The sequence below is a fragment of the Bos indicus x Bos taurus genome, chromosome 15, assembly GCF_003369695.1.
Source record: "Bos indicus x Bos taurus breed Angus x Brahman F1 hybrid chromosome 15, Bos_hybrid_MaternalHap_v2.0, whole genome shotgun sequence".
NCBI lineage: Eukaryota > Metazoa > Chordata > Mammalia > Artiodactyla > Bovidae > Bos > Bos indicus x Bos taurus.
Genome location: NC_040090.1, coordinates 40,931,081 through 40,954,078, shown reverse-complemented (window position 1 = coordinate 40,954,078; position 22,998 = coordinate 40,931,081). Strand labels below are relative to the sequence as shown.

At 39.8% G+C, this 22,998-nt stretch overlaps 1 non-coding gene and 1 pseudogene across 1 annotated transcript; one reads left to right on the top strand and one right to left on the bottom strand.

The window, feature by feature from the left end:
• Positions 1 to 9,791: 9,791 nt before the first annotated feature.
• On the top strand, positions 9,792 to 9,895 carry LOC113906094. Its single transcript, XR_003514784.1, has one exon. It is a non-coding gene; the product is annotated as a U6 spliceosomal RNA (small nuclear RNA).
• An 8,846-nt stretch (positions 9,896 to 18,741) lies between these two features.
• LOC113905140 lies at positions 18,742 to 20,038 on the bottom strand (annotated as a pseudogene).
• Positions 20,039 to 22,998: the final 2,960 nt, after the last annotated feature.

The following is a 22,998-nucleotide window of genomic DNA, read 5'->3' as shown; positions in this document are numbered from 1 at the left end:
TCATGTAAGTATTTATATTGAACAAAAATATTCTTTTGAAATTCTGATGCACATTTGCACCTCTAAGAACAAAGAAAAAAAATTTTAAACCTTTAATTTTTATAGTTGGCTTTTGAGAATCTTAAAGCATTTAAATTTTAAATTGTAGAGGTAAGTACAAGTAAACATTTATATAAGTGGTATATGTAATGATTTCTCTATAAAGCCATCTTTTTAAAGTTCTCTTTGGCTTTTTGAAAATGAGTAGAATAAGTCAAAAGGGCTGAAACTTCCTGGTATTTAAATAACTGTTCATTGATTGTAGTTTAGGTGTTTGAAGGTGGGTCTTATTGTAGTTTCGATGCTCTATTCTGATTTTTGCCTTTTCCCTTTTTTCTTCCTTTCCTGGGAAAAACTTGCTAAGCTGGGTGACTTAAAGGGATGTTGTTTAAGCTCTAGGCCTCATTTTTCTCATCTGGAATAAGTGAACTCCAGGTTCTTTACAGCTCAGACATGATAGGATTTTTCTGAAATTAATGCGATATGTTAATAGGCCCTTCTAACTAAAAATACTAAATTAAGCAATCCTTTGTCTAGCTCGTTTTATAGCTGACAGTGTGCTTTCACATCATCACATTTTGATAAATTAACCATTTCATTTGTAATGAAATACTTGAGAAAACAAAGCAAAAGCTATTCCCATTTGGTTACTTTACTAGTAGTATAAAACAGGGTAAAATAGTAATTGTTAAAGGAACTAAAAGGACTCTTCTGAAGAGTCTTCATCCTAGCAAAGACTTGGTGTTAAAAACAGAAACCATAATCCCAAGTTTGATGACCACTTCGAGTTAGCAGGGATGATACTTTGAGAATAAAATGTGGGAGAAGTCACTGAACTCCTATATTACATTTGGGGAGCTTTAAAGTTCAGTATCATCTAGCAGTTGGAGATCTGCCAAGTGGGCACTCATCATCATGACTGAACTGTTAGATAAAGAGTACTGGGGAATAGAAATTGATCCAGTGTTAGCCTCTGATAGCTCTGGAATGCCACCCGAAAGTCTAATGGAATTTTTGAAAACTACTCTTGAGATCAATATAAAACTGGAAGCTGAGAGGGAAATACACTATATTTTGAATGGAAAACCGCTCACATAGCATTCTCTCTCTAGAGTGAATCTATGAAGATCTTCATCACAAAATCATAGTATGGAAGATGGTCTTTTGCCCAGCGTCACCTGAAAAAAATGGATTCTTTCCTAGAAACCTGTCTTTCCTGGAAAGCTAACAGGCCCAAGGCAGACATGAGTGTGCTGAGTTAAGACCCCTACCTTACTTTTACCTTTGCGACAGGGTTTCCTGGTGACTGGATGAACACTCTGGGGCCTGCATTTGAATTCATGTTAGAATAGCAGTCAAAGTTTGTGTGTAATTGTATGTGCCAACTTGTCTGCCCTGGTTACACCTGGTTCTCAGGCCTTCAAACTGTACCACCGACTTTCCTGGGTCTACAGCTTGCAGACTACAGATCATAGGATTTCTCAGTCTCCATAATCACATGACCCAATACTTTATACATGTCTCCTACTGGTTCTGTTATATACATGTCTCCTACTGGTTCTGTTACTTTGGAGAGTCCTAATACAAGGTTATAGGCTACTGTTAAAAAAGTGAGAGTGAAAGTCACGCAGTCGTGTCTGACTGCGAACCCATGGACTATACAGTCCATGGAATTCTCCAGGCCAGAATACTGGAGTCGGTAGCCTTTCCCTTCTCCAGGAGTTCTTCCCAACCCAGGGATCTAACCCAGGTCTCCTGCATTGGAGGCAGATTCTTTACTAGCTGAGCCATGAGGGAAGTCCAAGAATACTGGAGTGGGTAGCCTATCTCTTCTCCAGTGGATCTTCCCAACCCAGAAATTGAACTGGGGTCTCTTGCATTGCAGACGGATTCTTTACCAACTGAGCTATGAGGCTACGTGCCCACTCTTAAGACGTTTTGAAAAGAAGTAGTGACAGGTATTGCAGAGAAAAATTGGAATTCCTGATGGAATTTGGAAATGATGAAACAATAGTGATTGATAGAAAAACAATTAGAATTATACATGGTCATGAAGAATTATGGTAGTGGTAAGTAAGATATTTGGTAATGTGAATAATTGTCAGAATTTATGTCTATGGCTACACAAAAATAGGAAAAATCTCTACCTATATGTAAGACTTGGGAGACTTTGCCTCGAGTCATGTGATAAAAGGTGCTGTCAAATACATTTTGGGACATCAGGCCTACCTGGAAGCAAACATTACAGGATCCATTTTTAGTGACATTTAAATGTGGAAACACATTCAACCTGAGGCCTGGAAGACACTTGAATCATCTTTCTTAGGTCTCAAATTTGGGTGGAGAAGCAGGATGTCACACTCCTTATCTTTAGATAACAATTCTAGCCAGCTTTGTTGGGAAGAGAGGGATCAGTTCAAATCTGAGCTGGAATTGAGTTTACAGACCTGAGTAAAGTTCTGGGCAATGGAAATAAATACATTCCTTATCTGTTAGTCATGTTCAGTTCAGTTCAGTTCAGTTGCTCAGTCGTGTCTGACTGCAACGAAATGAACTACAGCACTCCAGGCTTCCCTATCACCAACTCCCAGAGCTTGCTCAGACTCATGTCCATCGAGTCCGTGATGCCATCCAACCATCTCATCCTCTGTCATCCCCTTCTGCCTTCAATCTTTCCCAGAATCTGGGTCCTTTCCACTGAGTCAGTTCTTCCCATCAGATGGCCAAAGTATTGGAGTTTCAGCATCAATCTTTCCAATGAATATTTAGGAATAATTTCCTTTAGGATTGACTGGTTTGATCTTGCAGTCCAAGGGACTCTGAAGAGTCTTTTCCAACACCAAAGTTCAAAAGCATCAATTCTTTGGCACTCAGCTTTCTCCATGGTCCAACTCTCACATCCATACATGACTACTGGAAAAACCATAGCTTTGACTAGATGGACATTTGTTGGCAAAGTAATGTCTCTGCTTTTTAATATGCTGTCTAGGTTGGTCATAGCTTTTCTTCCAAGGAGCAAGCATCTTTTAATTTCATGGCTGCAATCACAATCTGCAGTGATTTTGGAGCCCAAGTAAATAAAGTCTGTCACTGTTTCCATTGTTTCCCCATCTATTCACCATGAAGAAATGGGACTGGACGCCATGATCTTAGTTTTTTGAATGTTGAGTCTTAAGCCAGCTTTTTCAGTCTCCTCTTTCACTTTCATCAAGAGGCTCTTTAGTTCTGCTTCACTTTCTGCTATAAGGGTGGTGTCATCTGCTTTTCTGAGCTTATTGATATTTCTCCCTGCAGTCTTTATTCCAGCTTGTGATTCATCCAGCCTGGCATTTCACATGATGTACTCTGCATATAAGTTAAATAAGCAAGGTGACAATATACAGCCTTGATGTACTTCTTTTGCAACTTGGAACCAGTCTGTTGTTCATGTCTGCTGCTGTTATTCCTGACCTGCATGAAGCTTTCTCAGGAGGCAGGTAAGGTGTTCTGGTATTCTCATCTCTTTAAAAGTTTTCCACAGTTTGTTGTGATCCACACAGTCAAAGGCTTTGACATAGTCAATAAAGCAGAAATAGATGTTTTTATGGAATTCTCTTGCTTTTTCTGTGATTCAATCGATGTTGGCAATTTGATCTCTGGTTCTTCTGCCTTTTCTAAATCTAGCTTGAACATCTGAAAGTTCTCAGTTCACACACTGTTGAAGCCTAGTTTGGAGAATTTTGAGCATTTGTTAGCACTTGAGATGAATATAATTTTGTGCGGTAGTTTGAACATTCTTTGGCATTGCCTTTCTTTGGGATTGGAATGAAAACTGACCTTTTCCAGTCCTGTGGCCACTGCTGAGTGTTCCATATTTGCTGGCATATTGAATGTGGCTTTCACTGCATCATCTTTTAGGATTTGAAATAGCTCAGCTGGCATTCCATCACTTCCACTAGCTTTGTTCATAGAGATGCTTCCTAAGGCCCACTTGACTTCACATTCCAGAATGTCTGCTGTAGGTGAGTGATCACACCATCGTGGTTATCTGGGTCATGACTGTGTGGATCACAATAAACTGTGGAAAATTCTGAAAGAGATGGGAATACCAGAACACCTGACCTGCCTCTTGAGAAATCTGTATCCAGGACAGGAAGCAACAGTTAGAACTGGACATGGAACAACAGGCTGGTTCCAAATAGGAAAAGGAGTACGTCAAGGCTGCATATTGTCACCCTGCTTATTTAACTTCTATGCAGAGTACATCATGAGAAATGCTGGGCTGGAAGAAGCACAAGCTGGAATCAAGATTGCTGGGAGAAATATCAATAACCTCAGATATGCAGATGACACCACCCTTATGGCAGAAAGTGAAAAGGAACTCAAAAGCCTCTTGATGAAAGTGAAAGTGGAGAGTGAAAAAGTTGGCTTAAAGTTCAACATTCAGAAAACTAAGATCATGGCATCTGGTCCCATCACTTCATGGGAAATAGATGGGAAAACAGTGGAAACAGTATCAGACTTTATTTTTTTGGGCTCCAAAATCACTGCAGATGGTGACTGCAGTCATGAAATTAAAAGATGCTTACTCCTTGGAAGGAAAATTATGACAAACCTAGACAGCATATTAAAAAGCAGAGACATTACTTTGCCAACAAAGGTCCGTCTAGTCAGGGCTATGGTTTTTCCTGTGGTCATGTATGGATGTGAGAGTTGGACTGTGAAGAAGGCTGAGCGCTGAAGAATTGATGCTTTTGAACTGTGGTGTTGGAGAAGACTCTTGAGAGTCTCTTGGACTGCAGGGAGATCCTAAAGGAGATCAGTCCTGGGTGTTCACTGGAAGGACTGATGCTAAAGCTGAAACTCCAGTACTTTGGCCACCTCATGCGAAGAGTTGACTCATTGGAAAAGACTCTGATGCTGGGAGGGATTGGAGGCAGGAGAAGAAGGGGACGACAGAGGATGAGATGGCTGGATGGCATCACCGACTTGATGGACATGAGTTTGAGTGAACTCTGGGAGTTGGTGATGGACAGGGAGGCTGGTGTGCTACGATTCATGGGGTCGCAGAGTCAGACACAACTGAGCGACTGAACTGAACTGAATAAAGTGGCAGTTAAAGGAACCTGGTATCTAAAGCTTTCTACCCTGGAAATTCTTCCATCCTCTCTCTTTAAATTCACTAGGAGAGATACTGAGACTTGGCCTTCAGTCCCTGCCCAGTAAATATTAACAGAAAGAGTAACTAATGCCAGGAGAACATGAGATCATTAACCAAGATAGCTAGACACCTAAGAAAAAAAATCACTGACAGACAAAAAATTGAACAATGTATAATGCTTAAAACAGAATTATTGGATCAGATAAATTTTAAACAATGTATTCAAAATAGTAAATGTATTACTAATATGATATAGGAATAAGAAATAAGGAACTAGGTAAAATATTAAATAGATATATAATAATTGAAATAAAAATATAATAGATGAATACTTAAATATATGTTTAAGTGAAAGAATTGAAAGATAAGCCATGTAATTCTAAATCAAAAGAAAGTTAGAATGCCTATAGCTGATTCATGTTGATATTTGGAGAAACCAATACAATTCCGTAAAGCAATTACCCTTCAATTTAAGAATAAATAACTTAAAAAAAAAAGTAAAGCTGGAGTATTTGATGAAACAGACTTAAAGTCAAAAATACCATAGCTGTTAAGCATATTATATGCTAGGAAAAAAGAACAGAGTGGAACATACAACGATTCTAAGCATGCTGCTGCTGCTGCTAAGTCACTTCAGTCGTGTCCGACTCTGTGCGACCCCATAGACGGCAGCCCACCAGGCTCCCCCGTCCCTGGGATTCTCCAGGCAAGAACACTGGAGTGGGTTGCCATTTCCTTCCCCAATTCATGAAAGTGAAAAGTGAAAGTGAAGTTGCTCAGTTGTGCCTGACTCTTAGCGACACCATGGACTGCAGCCTACCAGGCTCCTCTGTCCATGGGATTTTCCAGGCAAGAGTACTGGAGTGGGGTGCCATTGCCTTCTCTGATTCTAAGCATAGATGCATTAAAAACATAACTTCAAAAAAACCAAACAGTTTCAAAACATAAAAAGCTACCACCTATAGAACTGTGGGGGAAATGGATAGATTAATTGTGGTTGGAGATTTTAAGACATCCCTCTCAGAAACTGATTAACAAACATTGAATACATGAAAAGGAAATTAATAAATTAAAGTATATATGTGTATGATGGGCCTCCCAGGTGGCACTAGGTCGTAAAGAACCTGTCTGCCAATGCAGGAGTTGAGACACAGGTTTAATCCCTGGGTTGGGAAGATCCCCTGGAGGAGGGCTAGGCAACCGTCTCCAGTATTCTTGCCTGGAGAATCCCATGGACAGAGGAGCCTGGCAGGCTACAGTCCATGGGGTTGCAAAGAATCAGACACGATTGAAGTGACTTAGCACACACGCATGCACATATGTATGATACATATGTAGAACTGTGCACCCAAAAAAGAATACATATTCCTTCTGAACACAAGCAAAATCTTTCAAAAAAGGACCACAAAGGAAGTTTCAGTAAGTTTCAAAAGATTGGTATCAGACGATCTTTATACTGCAGTGAATATAGAAATTAATAACAAAGAGACAACTTAAAAATCCAATTCGTGTAGTAAAGGAAACCATAAAGGATATTATGAAATACTTGAATGACAACAAATATGTTAAAATTTGTGGAACAAATTAGCATAGTACACAACAAGCATAGTACTCAAAGTAAGATTGATTCAGTTCAGTTCAGTTCAGTCACTCAGTCGTGTCCGACTCTTTGCAACCCCATGAATCGCAGCACACCAGGCCTCCCTGTCCATCACCAACTCCCGGAGTTCACTGAGACTCATGTCCATCGAGTCAGTGATGCCATCCAGCCATCTCATCCTCTGTCGTCCCCTTCTCCTCCTGCCCCCAATCCCTCCCAGCATCAGAGTCTTTTCCAATGAGTCAACTCTTCGCATGAGGTGGCCAAAGTACTGGAGTTTCAGCTTTAGCATCATTCCTTCCAAAGAAATCCCAGGACTGATCTCCTTCAGAATGGACTGGTTGGGTCTCCTTGCAGTCCAAGGGACTCTCAAGAGTCTTCTCCAACACCACAAGTTCAAAAGCATCAATTCTTCAGCGCTCAGCTTTCTTCATGGTCCAACTCTAGCATCCATACATGACCACTGGAAAATCCATAGCCTTGACTAGACAGACCTTTGTTGGCAAAGTAATGTCTCTGCTTTTGAATATGCTATCTAGGTTGGTCATAACTTTCCTTCCAAGGAGTAAGCATCTTTTAATTTCATGGCTGCAGTCACCATCTGCAGTGATTTTGGAGCCCAAAAAAATAAAGTCTGACACTGTTTCCACTGTTTCCCCATCTATTTGGCATGAAGTGATGGGACCAGATGCCATGATCTTCGTTTTCTGAATGTTGAGCTTTAAGCCAACTTTTTCACTCTCCACTTTCACTTTCATCAAGAGGCTTTTGAGTTCCTCTTCACTTTCTGCCATAAGGGTGGTGTCATCTGCATATCTGAGGTTATTGATATTTCTCCCGGCAATCTTGATTCCAGCTTGTGTTTCTTCCAGTCCAGTGTTTCTCATGATGTACTCTGCATAGAAGTTAAATAAGCAGGGTGACAATATGCAGCCTTGACGCACTCCTTTTCCTATTTGGAACCAGTCTGGTGTTCCATGTCCAGTTCTAACTGTTGCTTCCTGACCTGCATACAAATTTCTCAAGAGGCAGGTCAGGTGGTCTGGTATTCCTATCTCTTTCAGAATTTTCCACAGATTATTGTGATCCACACAGTCAAAGGCTTTGGCATAGTCAATAAAGCAGAAGTAGATGTTTTTCTGGAACTCTCTTGCTTTTTCCATGATCCAGCGGATGTTGGCAATTTGATCTCTAGTTCCTCTGCCTTTTCTAAACCAGCTTGAACATCAGGAAGTTCACGGTTCACATATTGCTGAAGCCTGGCTTGGAGAATTTTGAGCATTAAACACACTTAAATATTACATCAGAAAACAACATTAAAATTTGAAAAATCAACATAATCTACTATATTTACAGTCTGAAGAAGAAAATTCATTTATCATTTCAATTGATGCAGAAAAAGCATTTGGCAAAATTCAGCAGCATGTCATGACAAAAACTCTCAGAAAGATAATAATAAAGAGGAACTTTAAGTTATAGAAAACAACAGCTAACTAAAAAAATACAGTTACTATTACAGTTTATGGTGAAAGATTGAATGTTTTCCCCTAGATCAGGAACAAGGCAAGGATGCTCACTCTCACCACTTTATTTAAGTGTTAGAAGATTTAGCTAGTCAAATGAGGTAGAAAAGGGGATAAAAAGCATACAGATCATAAAGGAAGAAACAAAACTGTCCCTATTTCCATATGACAAGATAATTTCTGAAGAAAATGCAAGGGAATTGGCCAAAAAAAAAAAAAAGCCTAGAATTAATAAGTGAGTTCAGCAAGGTTGCATTTCTGTCTTTTTTTTTTATTTTTAAGGTTACATTTCTATATACTAGCACTGAACACATGAAAATTGAAATTAAAAATATAATACCATTTATAATCACTCAAAATTGTATACAGGACTTGTACACCGAAAACAACACAATGCTGTTGAGAAAGAAGAGACATACCATCACCATGGACTGGGAGACTCAACATTATACAGATGTCCTTAGTGTCTCAGCAAGATATTTTGTAGGTATAGATAAGATTATTTTAAAACTTCAATGGAAAGGCAAAGGAACTAGAATAGCTAACACAATCTCAAAAAAGGAGAATAAAGTAGGAGGACTCACTCTGTCCCATTTCAAGACTTATTATATAGCTACAATAATCAAGACTGTGATATTGGCAGAGGGACAGATACATAGATCAGTGGAACAGAATAGAGAATACAGGAGGAGAACCACACAAACATGCCCAACTGATTTTTGACAAAGGTGTAAAATCAACTCAATGGAAGAAAGATAACCTTTTAAACAAATGATGTTGGAGCAATTTGGACATTCATGGGCAAAAAAAAAAAAAAAAACCCTCTAAATAAACCTCAAAACAGAAATTAACTCTAATTAAATAACTTGAATGTAAAATGTAACATTAAAACTTAGAAAAGAATATAAGAAAGTCTTTGTTGCCCAAAACTAGGCAAGATTCTTAGACTTGAGAGCAGAAGCATGATACATAAAAAGAAGAACTGATATATTGTAGTTCAATTTTTTAAATGTTTACAAAAGATCTTTGTATGAGGATGACAAGACAAGCTACAGAATTGGAGAAAAATTTGCACGCCACATATCCAAAATAGCCTTGATATCTAGAATGTATGCTGCTGCTGCTGCTCCTGCTGCTGCTAAGTTGCTTCAGTCGTGTCCGACTCTGTGTGACCCTGTAGACGGCAGCCCACCAGGCTCCCCCGTCCCTGGGATTCTCCAGGCAAGAACACTGGAGTGGGTTGCCATTTCCTTCACCAATGCATGAAAGTGAAAAGTGAAAGTGGAGTCACTCAGTCGTCTCCAACTCTTAGCGACCCCATGGACTGCAGCCTACCAGGCTCCTCCATCCATGGGATTTTCCATGCCAGAGTACTGGAGTGGGAAGCAAACCCAAAAATCCAATTAGAAAATGGGTGAAAGATATGAACTAATATTTGGTCAAAAATGATATACAGATGACAAATAAGCACATGAAAAGATATTCAACGGTGCTCACTTAGCCAGCGCATATACTAAAATTGGAACGATACAGAGAAGATTAGCATGGCCCCTGTGCAAGGATGTGCAAATTCGTGAGGCGTTCCATATTTTTGTAAAGTAATTAGCCTCCAATTAAAATAAATAAATTAATATTTAAAAAGATATTCAACACAGTCAATCATTAGAGGACTACAAATTGAGCCACAATGAGGTATTCTTACACAACTATCTGAGTGACTAAATGAAAAATAGTGGTGATACTAAATATTGACAGGGATGTGGAGAAGCTAGATCATTTGTTTATACATTGCGGTGGAACTGTTAAACAGTATACTAATCTGGAAAACAGTTTTGGAATTTCTTAAACATGGAACTATCATCAGTTCAGTTCAATCGCTCAGTCATGTCCAACTCTTTACGACCCCATGGACTGCAGCACGCCAGGCTTCCCTGTTCATCACCAACTCCTGGAGCTTGCTCAAACTCATGTCCATCAATTCAGTGATGCCATCCAACCATCTAATCTTCTGTTGTCCACTTCTCCTGCCTTCAATCTTTCCCAGCATCAGGGTCTTTTCCAATGAGTCAGTTTTTTGCATCAGGTGGCCAAAGTATTAGAGCTTCAGCTTCAGCATCAGTCCGTCCAATGAATATTCAGGACTGATTTCCTTCAGGATTGACTGGTTGGATCTCCTTGCTGCCCAAGGGACTCTTAAGAGTCTTCTCTGACACCACAGTTCAAAAACATAAATTCTTTGGCGCTGAGCTTTCTTTATGGTCCAACTCTCATATCTGTATGTGACTATGGGAAAAACCATAGCTTTGACTAGATGGACCTTTGTCAGCAAAATAATGTCTCTGCTTTTTAATATGCTGTCTATGTTGGTCATAGCTTTTCTTCCAAGGAGCAAGTGCCTTATAATTTCATGGCAGCAGTCATCATCTACAGTGATTTTGGAGCCCCCAATAATAGTCTCTCACTGTTTCCATTGTCTCCCCATCTATTTGCCATGAAGTAACAGGACCAGTTGCCATGATCTTAGTTTTTGAATGCTGAGTTTTAAACCAGCTTTTTCACTCTGGTCTATCATTTTCATCATGAGGCTCTTCAGTTCCTCTTCACTTTCTGCCATAAGGGTGGTGTCATCTGCATATCTGAGATTATTGATATTTCTCTTGGCAATCTTGAGTGCAGCTTGTGCTTCATCCAGCCTGGCATTTTGCATGGTGCATATAAGTTAAATAAGCAGGGTGACCATATACAGCCTTGACATATTCTTTTCCCAATTTGGAATCAGTCTGTTTCATTTCCAGTTCTAACTGTTGCTTCTTGACCTGCATATAGATTTCTCACCAGGCAGGTAAGATGGTCTGGTATTTCCCTCTCTTGAGGAATTTTCCCGTTTGTTGTAATCTACATAGTCAAACGATGGTTTGTGATCTACACAGTCACACAATGGTGTGATCACTCACCCAGAGCCAGACATCCTGGAAGTAGAAGTCAAGTGGGCCTTATGAAGCATTACTATGAACAAAGCTAGTGGAGGTGATGGAATTCCAGATGAGCTATTTCAAATCCTAAAAGATGATGCTGTGAAAGTGCTGCACTCAATATACCAGCAAATTTGGAAAAGTCAGCAGTGGCCACAGGACCGGAAAAGGTCAGTTTTCATTCCAATCCCAAAGAAGTGCAATGCTAGAGATTGTTCAAGCTACCGCACAATTGCACTCATCTCACATGCTAGCAAAGTAATACTCAAAATTCTCCAATCCAGGCTTCAACAGTATGTGAACCGAGAACTTCCAGATGTTCAAGCTGGATTTAGAAAAGGCAAAGAAACTAGAGATCAAATTGCCACCATCTGTTGGCAATTTGCAAGAGATTTCCAGTAAAACATCTACTTCTGCTGTATTGATTACACCAAAGCGTTTGATTGTAGATCACAACAAACTGTGGAAGAGTTTTCCGGAAAAGCAAGAGAATTCCGGTAAAACATCTACTTCTGCTGTATTGATTACACCAAAGCATTTGATTGTAGATCACAACAAACTGTGGAAAATTCTTTAAGGGATGGGAATATCAGACCACCTTACCTGCCTCCTGAGAAATCTGTATGCAGGTCAAGAAGCAACAATTAGAACTGGAAATGAAACAGACTGATTCCAAATTGGGAAAAGAATATGTCAAGGCTGTATATGGTCACCCTGCTAATTTAACTAATATGCAGAGTACATCATGCAAAATGCCGGGCTGGATGAAGCACAAGCTGGAATCAAGATTTCCAGGAGAAATATCAATAAACTCAGAAAAGCAGATGACACCACCCTTATGGCAGAAAGTGAAGAGGAACTGATGAGCCTCTTGATGAAAGTGAAAGACCAGAGTGAAAGATCTGGCTTAAAACTCAACATTCAAAAAACTAAGATCATGGCAACTGGTCCCATTCTTCATGGCAAATAGATGGGGAGACAATGGGAACAGTTTAATTTTCTTAATTTTCTTGGACTCCAAAATCACTGCAGATGGCGACTGCAGCCATGAAATTAAAAGACACTTGCTCCTTGGAAGAAAAGCTATGACCAACATAGACAGCATATTAAAAAGCAGAGACATTACTTTGCCAGCAAAGGTCCATCTAGTCAAAGCTATGGTTTTTCCAGTAGTCATGTATAGATATGAGAGTTGGACCATAAAGAAAACTGGGTGCCGAAGAATTGATGCTTTTGAACTATGGTGTCAGAGAAGACTCGAGAATCCCTTGGGCAGCAAGGAGATCCAACCAGTCAATCCTGAAGGAAATCAGTCCTGAATATTCACTGGAAGGACTGATGCTGAAGCTGAAGCTCTAATACTTTGGCCACCTGATGCGAAAAACTGACTCATTGGAAAAGACCTTGATGCTGGGAAAGATTGAAGGCAGGAGGAGAAGGGGATGACAGAGGATGAGATGGTCAGATGGCATCACTGAGTCGATGGACATGAGTTTGTGCAAGCTCTGGGAGTTGGTGATGGACAGGGAAGCCTGGCATGGTGCAGTCCATTGGGTCACAAAGGGTTGGACATGAGTGAGCAACTGAGCTGAACATAGTCAAAGGCTTTGGCATAATCAATAATGCAGAAGTAGATGTTTTTCTGGAATTTTCTTGCTTTTTCAATGATCCAATGGATGTTGGCTATTTGATCTCTAGTTCCTCTGCCTTTTCTAAATCCAGCTTGAGCATCTGGAAGCTCTTGGTTCACGTACTATTGAAGCCTGGCTTGGAGAATTTTGAGGATTACTTTGCTAGCATGTGAGATAAATGTAATTGTGCAGTAGTTTAAACATTCTTTGGCATTGCCTTTCTTTGGGATTGGAATGAATACTGGCCTTTTCCAGTCCTGTGGCCATTGCTGAGTTTTCCAAATTTTCTGGCATATTGAGTGTAGCACTTTAACAGCATCATCTTTTAGGATTTGAAATAGCTTTTAGGATTGGAATATCATATAATCCAATAACTGAGCTCCTAGGCCTTTTTCCCAGAGAAATGCAGACTGTTCACAAAGAAATTTGCATATGAATGTTTATAACAGCTTTTTTCATAATAAAATTGTTTCCTAACTGGAAACAATGCAAATGTCCTTTAATGGGTGAACTATTAAACTGTGTCCCATCTATACCATGGAATATTTCTCAGCAATAATAAAGAATGAGTTATTGATTCATGAATCACCTGAATTAATCTCCAAAGAGCTATACTAAGTGAAAGAAAGCCAGTCACAATATAATAGATATGATACATCTCTGTAACATCCTAGAAATGACAAAATTATAGACATGGATAGATACTAGTGGTTGCCAGAGACTAAGGAAAGGGTAGATGTAGGACAGGAATGGGTGTGGCTATAAAAGGATCACATTAGAAATTGCTGTAGCATGAAAGTGTTCTGTGTCTTGACAGTAACAATGTTGATATTCTGGTTGTGGTATTGCTTTGCAAGGTACTGCCTTTGGAGGGAACTGGGTAAAAAGTAAATGAAATCTCTCCATATTATTTTTTAAGTGAAAGGTGTTCAGTTATGTCCGACTCTTTGCGACCCCATGGACTGTAGCTGGCTGGGCTTCTCTGTCCATGAAATTCTCCAGGCAGGAATACTGGAGTGGATTGCCGTTCCCTTCTTCAGGGGATCTTCCCAACCCAGGGATCAAACCCAGGTCTGCCGCATTGCAGGCAGATTCTTTACCATCTGAGCCACCAGGAAAGCCCCATTATTTTTTAAAGCAACACATAAATCTACAATTATCTCAGAAAAAATGCTTAATTAAAAAACAAACAAAATGCAGTACATTGTTAAAAAACCAAAACCAAAATGATGGAACTTTCATGGTGGTCCAGCGCTTAGGATTCCATGCTTTCACTGCCAAGGGCTGAGGTTCAATCCCTGGTCCACAAACTAAGATCCCATAAGCCACACAGCTTGGCCAAAAAAAAAAAAAAAACCTAACAAGCAAATTATATAAATGTGTTGGAAACAGAAAAAAGTCAAAGGCCAAAAGAAAACAAACAAAAAACAAAAAAGAATAACAGTACAAATTAATGAAATAAAGAACAAAAAGGCAATAAAGATTAACAAAATAAAAATTAGTACTTTGAAGATTAAGTTACACGTTTGACAAGACTGATCAAAGCAAAAAGGAAAATGTGCAAATAAATAAAATACAGACAAGAAAAATGGCTGTATGTACAACAGAAACTTTTTATATTTCTGAATTAAATATATATTGAAAAATCTAGATGAAATGGATAGATTCTTGGAAAAACTTCAAAAATATACAATGGGGACTTCCCTGGTGGTCCAGTGGTTAAGAATTGCCTTTCAATGTGTGGGACATGGGTTCAATCCCTGGTCGGGGAACATAGAGCCCATATGCCATGGGGCAACTAAGCTGGCATGAACCTCAACTAAAAAAAATACAGTGCCACAACTGGCAGAAGAAAAGACAGAAAACCATACAGACCAAAATGTATTAAAAGAAATTTCAAAGAGAATCAGACACATAGGTCTCAAAACCCAGGTGTTTCTCAGATAAGTTCTAACAAATTTTGAAGGAACAGTTTATTCCTATCTTATACAAGCTTTTCTAGAGGGTAGAAAAAGATAGAAAACCTTCCAGTTCAATGTGAAAGCCTTTTATAATTTTGATTCCCAAACCTGGTGAGACTAATTCAGGTAAAACAAAATTATAGACATTTTTTATGAACACAGATGCAAAAATTCTAAATATTGTATATCTAAATCCAACTCTTATATTTAAAAAATACATTGAGAATGAATAGAATTTATTCTCAGAGTATAGTGATAGTTCAACATAGGAAAAATTTATCAGGGTAATTTGCTATATTAAGAGGAGAAAACTATATATTATCTTGATAGCTACAGAAAATTTTTTTATAAAGTTCAATATCTATATATGATAAAATTATAATTTTTATAATTACAAATCAGTAATAAAAGATTATTTCTTTAATTTGATAAATTGTTTACCAAAACCTTATAACAAATGCTATTCTTTTTTTTTAAGATTTTTTTTTGATGTGGACCATCCTTAAAGTCTTTATTGAACTTGTTACAATATTGTTTTAGTTTTATGCTTTGGTTTTTGTCCTCAAAGCATGTGGGATCCTAGCTCCACACCAGGGATTGAACTTACACCTCCTGCATTGGAGAACAAAGTCCTAACCACTGGACTACCAGGGAAGTCCTCCAAATGTCATTCTTAATAGAAAATTTTAGATGCGTTCTCTTTAAGACTTTATTTGGGAACCAAAATAAAGATTCCCACTATGATTGCTACAATTTGATGTGGTACTGAAAGTCTTGGCCTAATGCTATAAGGAAAGACTAAGAAATATTAGGTGTAAAGAAGGGAAAGATATAACTGTCATTATTTGGAATTGCTACAATCATTGACTTTAAAACAGCAGAATAAACAAAACAACTGAAGCTAAAATGAGGCTGTAGCTGGCTTGTCAGACACAAGTAAATGGCATACTGGTTAATAGAATCTGCCCTGTTAAAAGATTATCTTTGGACTCTCAGCCTTAAACCACAAGACAGCCTCCTCCATGAGGAAATTTTGTACAGCTGCTAAAGGAATAAATATTCTCAATGTGCTGCTGCTGCTGCTGGGTCGCTTCAGTCGTGTCCGACTCTGTGCGACCCCATAGACAGCAGCCCACCAGGCTCCCCCGTCCCTGGGATTCTCCAGGCAAGAACACTGGAGTGGGTTGCCATTTCCTTCTCCAATTCTCAATGTAGTTAGGTCTATTTACTCCTAACTAACCATGAGTATTTTGAGGACAAGAACTTTGCTGTTGAGAGGGAAAGTTGATGAAGTCCCAATCAACTGGTATTCCTTCAAGAATGGAGATATAAACTTCCAGCTGGAAAATAAATGAGTCATCTGCCAGGAGGAAATATATAGCATGGGGAACACAGTCAATAATATTGTAAAAATGTTGTATATGGCAAAAAGTAATTAGACTGATCACATTGGTCATTTTGCAATGTATAGAAATATTGAATCACTATGTTGTACACCTGGAACTGACATAGTGTTGTAGGTCAATTATACTTGAGTTAAAAAAAATAACCATGATCAAATGGATGTGGAGGCAGGGAAGTCTGCCAAATTCCTGTTAGCAGCATCCTGTTCCTAAACATAATTAGATAAAGTTGTGGGAAAAAGTTGCATTGAAGTCTCACTCAGCTATAGTGTCTGTATTCCAGATCCCAAGTCCAGCTCAAAGGCCATCAGACAAGACAGAAATCACCAAAGCATAACAAAAATGTGATGCTATCTCTGAGGGTGGAATTGTGGGTCATTTTATTTTCTTCCTTATACTCTTATGTATGAATTACTTGTATAATAAAGAATGGCATTAAAAACAACAACAACAACAAAAATGAAAACAGAGTCATCGATATGGAGATAAAAACAGGTGGTTGCCTAACGAGAGCAGGGCTTGTAGAGGCAAAATAGTGGAAGGGGATTAACAGGTACAAACCTCCCATTATAAAATATAAGCCACAGGGATGTAATACATAGCATAAAGAATATGATCAATAACATTTTAATAACTATGTTTGGGGAAAGATGGGTACTAAACTTATCATGGTAATTATTTCATAATGCACACAAATGTCAAATCCTATGTAGTATGCCTGAAACTTACATAGTATTGTACATCAGCTATATTTCCATAAAAAAGAAAACAAAATGCGGAACTCCTTTTTCAAAAAGCAGAAAAGAAATAGTGCTATTAAAAGTACTAAAATGTAGAGGTTTTTCCTTCCTTCCAGGATCTTCTTGATGTGTCCTGGCGTTTTTATTTAATGTTGGTCTGCTGCTGCTGCTAAGTCGCTTCAGTCGTGTCCGACTCTGTGCGACCCCATAGACGGCAGCCCACCAGGCCCCGCTGTCCCTGGGATTCTCCAGGCAAGAACATCGGAGTGGGTTGCCATTTCCTCCTCCAATGCATGAAAGGGAAAAGTGAAAGTGAAGTCGCTCAGTCGTGTCCAACTCTTAGCGACCCCATAGACTGCAGCCTACCAGGCTCCTCCGTCCATGGGATTTTCCAGGCAAGAGTACTGAAGGCAACTGGAGTTGCCTTCTCCCAATGTTGGTCTAAGCAAAGAAAAATTAAAATAGTAAATTATGAGCTTGAATTTTATATTTGATTTTATATTGTGCAGTGGCAGTTTTAAATGCAAATATCAGAGGGTTTTACTGCATGTAGAATTGCCGAAATTATATAGTTCTGCTTTGAAACTCATATACACGTATGCATTTCATTCTTACATGAATAGTGGAAATACTGCAAAAAGTAACTCAACAGATTTTATTTCACTTCTTGATGAGCACATGTTCTACCAATATTCTTTGACTTACTGATAAATGAGAAAGGCCTGAAAGGAAAAGAATTATGGGTTGCCCTGTTTTTCCCTTTCCTTTTATATCGCCAGTTTTGGCAAGTCATCAGTTACTACAAGGAAGTCACATAAATAAGAATATGCTAGGGTTCTTCCATTGTCTGCATTTTTTTATCTTGTTTTAAGTATTGTTTTATTTTCTTAACTAATAAACAAAAATTAGATTTTGAATATAAATTAAAATTCTTGTTTTTCCAAGTGAAAATGCTGATGCTAGCTAAAGTTGATAATATAAGAAAGCAGTAGAAGTAGATTACTTAGAATTATGGTAGCAACCACCAGAGGAAATAGCAATCAGGAGGACTAGGAATGAGACGGTAGACTTTTCCTTACGTAGAACTAGGCAGCAGAGTCTCTTAAGATGACTTGGGCTTACATACAGTATGATATGTAAAACACATCAGGATTTTAAATGCCTTCAAGAGTTTAGTAAATCATCTTAAGTAAAGCCAGGCACATAAAACAAAAACCCAGAAGAACCAATTGTATATATTAGCTGGGTACCCAGTAACTGAAAATTGTTTGTTTGTTTGTTTTTAAACAATTGTTGTTTAAAACAGTTGTTTTTAAACAAACAACTTTTATCCTCAAGTGGAAAGTTCGGTTCAGTTCAGTCATTCAGTCGTGTCTGACTCTTTGTGACCCCATGAACTGCAGCACGCCAGGCCTCCCTGTTCATCACCAACTCCAAGAGTCCACCCAAACCCATGTCCATTGAGTCGGAGATGCCATCCAACCATCTCATCCTTTGTCGTCCCTTTCTTCTCCTGCCCTCAATCTTTCCCAGCATCAGAGTCTTTTCCAATGAGTCAGCTCTTTGGATCAGGTGGCCAAAGTACTGGAGTTTCAGCTTCAACATCAGTCCTTCCAAAGTGGAAAGTAGCCACGTTCAAATGAGTGAAGAGATAAGTAAAAAGGAATAAAACTGTATTAAAAGTAAATGAATGTAGCATATAACACGCACAGATGGCACATGGTGCCAGTTTTATTTGCAGATAGTATTCCAAAGTTCACAAGTTACACCGTTGCCACAGCCTTGGCTAAATCTTGAACTAGTGCAGAATTCAGCTGTGCTGATCATGCTTAGATGTGGCATACTTGTTCTTAATAGTCATGTGCTTTGTAAGCCCACGATTCACCATGACCGTATTTTTGCCAGGTGTTGCATAACAACAAGAAGGGATTCTTCAGTGTATGACAGGTAATGCTGTAGAGATGGTGTCCGTTCACCATTATGAAGAATTTTCAGTGCTAAGCAAAAAGCTCCTGCTGCAATCCGAGGAGGAAAGTACTCCATATCACAGTCCAGCATAGTTAGTTCCATCAGATATTTGGCCAGAGTATGTAGCTCAACATTAACCTCTCCAATCTTAGATGCTCTCTGAAGGAAATGCAGGGGTAGAGGGTGACCCTGACTACAATTTACAGCTCTTAGAATCTTCATTTCTATCTGTCTGATTTGGAACTTGGTGTAAGTGTTGTCAGTCACAAAGGCAAAGTCACCGATTTCTGGAGGGTACGTTTCCTCACATTTGCTTGGAACAAACATGGCAGTGACTCCAGCCAGCTGCAGCATCTTCTTGGGCACACAATTATCCTACACGAACCAATCAATTTTGGAACAGTCATGTACCTGTTCTCCTGCAGTAACCTGAATTTCATTTGAACATGCACTAGCCAGTCAATTAGGATGGCTCTCATGTTTCCAGTGACTTCACGACCCATTGGGTATTTTGGTTTGACTGCTTGCTCTTCCTCAAGTTGTCTCAGATAAGCATAGATGTCTTTTACATATTCACTACAGAGGTTTGGATCCACTCCGTCTTCTGCATCCACATCACTCACTGCAAGAATTACATCCAAGGAAGCCTGACACAGATATTCTTCTGCAGGGGCACAGCCAGATGTTTCCATGGGGCTTGGAGACGGAGTATCAACCAAAATGGGCTCAGGGGAAAGTTTCTCTTCCTTAACAAGCTCTGATTCTGTCTCCGGCCTCAGCTGGGGCTCCGGCATATGTACAGGAGCCTTTTCCAGAGATTTTGCTACTTTTTTAGCAGTAACTTTTCCTGCAGCTAAAATTTTTGCTTCCTTTTTCAAGGGCAGTTTGGCCTGTGGCTGTTTACTGACTTTGTTACGGATGTCTCCAAGAGCTGTTCGGGGCCTCAGCCCAGGCTTAGAGGTTGCAGCAGTAGCCACAGGCAAGCGCTTTGCCCCTGCCATACTGATTTTCAGCTTATTTTCAGCATTAGTCTTTGTGTTCCTGGTGATCCGAAGCACCATGGCTTCTTCTGCAACAGGCAGCACTCAGTGAGGGGAAGGAGAGCACTGGAGCCCCAGACCAGCCTGGAGCTTGATGGTTGCACCACAGGCCAACCCACTGTCTGCATTTTAAAAGGTTTTTTGTATTTTGCTATGGTGTGTCTTCATTGTTACACGTGGGCTTTCTCTTGTTGCGGTGTGCAGGCTTCTCATTGCAGTGGTTTCTCTAGTTGGGGAAGAAGGATTCTAGGCATGAGGGTTTCAGTGGCTGCAGTAGGTGGACTCAGTAGTTGGCGGCACATGGGCTTAGCAGCTCCTCAGCATGTGGGATCTTCCCAGACCAGGGATGGAACCTGTGTCCCTTGCATTGCAAGGGGGATTCTTAACCACTGGGCCATCAGAGAAGCCCTGCATTTCTTAGAATGCCATTGCCTTCTTTCTGTGTTAGAAGCAAGTTCCGGTTTGAACAGAAAGCACACCCTGTCAGGATAGTCAGCACTCCTGCTTATGCAGTTGTAGACATCATGAGTTTGCCTTGTACTGGCTTTGAGTCTCGTGAATTAAGGGGCATCATAGGTCCATCGGAATTCACCACCTGTGTAGTACTGCAGAGGTTGTACGGGAGTGAGACAGCAAGGAACACCATCTGCTCATAAAGTTACTAAGAATTTTAAGGCAATTCTCTGGCGGTCCAGTGACTTGGCGCACTCACTTCTAGGACCCAATTCCATCCCTGGTCCTGGAATTAAAACACCAATACAGTATACTAACACATATATATGGAATTTAGAATGATGGAAACAATAACCCTGTATATGAGACAGCAAAAGAGACACTGATGTATAGAACAGTCTTTTGGACTCTGTGGGAGAGGGAGAGAATGGGATGATTTGGGAGAATGGCATTGAAACATGTATAATATTATATATGAAACAAGTCACCAGTCCGGGTTTGATGCACGATACTGGATGCTTGGGGCTGGTGCACTGGGACGACCCAGAGGGATGGTATGGGGAGGGAGGAGGGTTCAGGATGGGGAACACGTGTATACCTGTGGCGGATTCATGTTAATATATGGCAAAATCAATACAATATTGTAAAGTTAAAAAAAAAAAAAAAAGATCTAGCAAGCTCCTTGGAACAACCAAATAAATAAATAAATAAATAAAAATTTAATGCTGGCAACAACCCAGCATTAAATCAAGTTCTCAATACAGAGTCCTGTGCATAGGACGTACATACACCCATGGAGGTGGCCCTGGGTATAATAGAAGGTGGTAAGAATGGTTGTAGACTCCAATTACTACATCCAGTATAGTGCACTTGTAAACAGGTGAGTAAGGAATGTGGATGGAAGGTGAGGGGGAAGAAAGAGCAGAGGAACGGAAAGAAGCCAAGAGAGACACAGAGAGAGAGAGAAAGAGAGAGAGAAACTGGTGTTGACTTTCTAGTTCTGTGAGGCCCAGTTCTACTTCGTGTATCCTGCTGTTTACCAGCACTACATTGGGCAATGCAAAGAAAATGGAGCCCCACTGGTAGTTCATGCATGATTTGGGGTGAACTAGAAAAAGATGCCCCTTTCTTAAGATACTTTACTGCCATCTGTTGGGAAACTGTCATAATAACTATGTGAATGAATAGTGACCACAATGAATCCTATCTCTTGGGCAGAGCTCAGTCTGTGTACTTGTGAATGGTAGCCCTGCCTGTTACCCTCAGGGTCCCCAGGAGTCAGAGGCACGAATGGGGATAACTTACAACCTGAGCTTGGCAAACTTAGTGGGTAGCAGGCAGCAGGCCTGCCCACACGTGGGTTGAGACAACAGGCCAAGGGGTGGCCCAGGCACACCTCTGAATAGCAGCTTCAGAGACATTCAGTTGAGAATCAAAACCGGTTCTTCACTTTATATCGCCTTGCCCCTAGGAGCTTATGAAAATTATCTTGGTGAGGGCTTTTGGCCAATTCCAACATTTGAGAAAGTTTAATGGAGGAGATTGGAGAAGGAAATGGCAACCCACTCCAGTACTCTTGCCTGGAAAGTCCCATGGATGGAAGAGCCTGGTAGGCTGCAGTCTATGGGGTCGCTAAGAGTCAGACGTGACTGAGCAACTTCCCTTTCACTTATCATTTTCATGCACTAGAGAAGGAAATGGCAACCCACTCCAGTGTTCTTGCCTGGAGAATCCCAGGGATGGGGGAGCCTGGTGGGCTGCCGTCTATGGGATCACACAGAGTCGGACATGACTGAAGCGACTTAGCAGCAGCGGTGGAGGAGAATAATATTTTTATTTAGGAGAAGCCTGTGCAGGCTAAAAAACCCCACCAAGCTTCCTTTTCTTTTGCTTTTGGCTAGAATTACATTAACTTGTTGTGGTCTACACATCTTGTGTTAATTAAAAGGTCTGAAATAAGATTAATGTATCTTTTATTAATAAAAAATGGGAAAACTATCTAGGCAGTTTTTTTCAGAGGTATCTTTCTAATTATAGGGTATCTGAGGTGGGAAAGCAATAAAAGGACTCTGAAAGTTGCAGCTATTAGAAACTGTATTTCTCTGTAAAACTGGGTAAGCCAAAGACTTGAGAGAATGAGAAATCTGCCGAGGTCACTTCATCCGAGCACATTGTATAGTGGGGATTCTAACCCGGGTTTCCTGGTTCCTGAGTGTCGTTCACTGAGTATTTCCAGTCCCCAGGAGCGGCATCTGCATCTTTCTTTCTCCTCCTCCTCTTCCTGAAATTTCATGAACTTTTATTCAGGCTCAGAAAAAATCCAAACCATTTCTTTAACATTTGCTAAAATCTATTGAACATTGTGAGTGTATTGCATTGAATAGTAATTATTAATAATTCTTTTGCAAGCTCCAGTTACCAGCAACCCAATAATATCTCTTCTTTGTCCACAGAGTACATTAAACTGTACTCTTAAAAGAGAACATCTCGGAAATTCCCTGGCCATCCAGTGGTTAGGACTCAGCGCT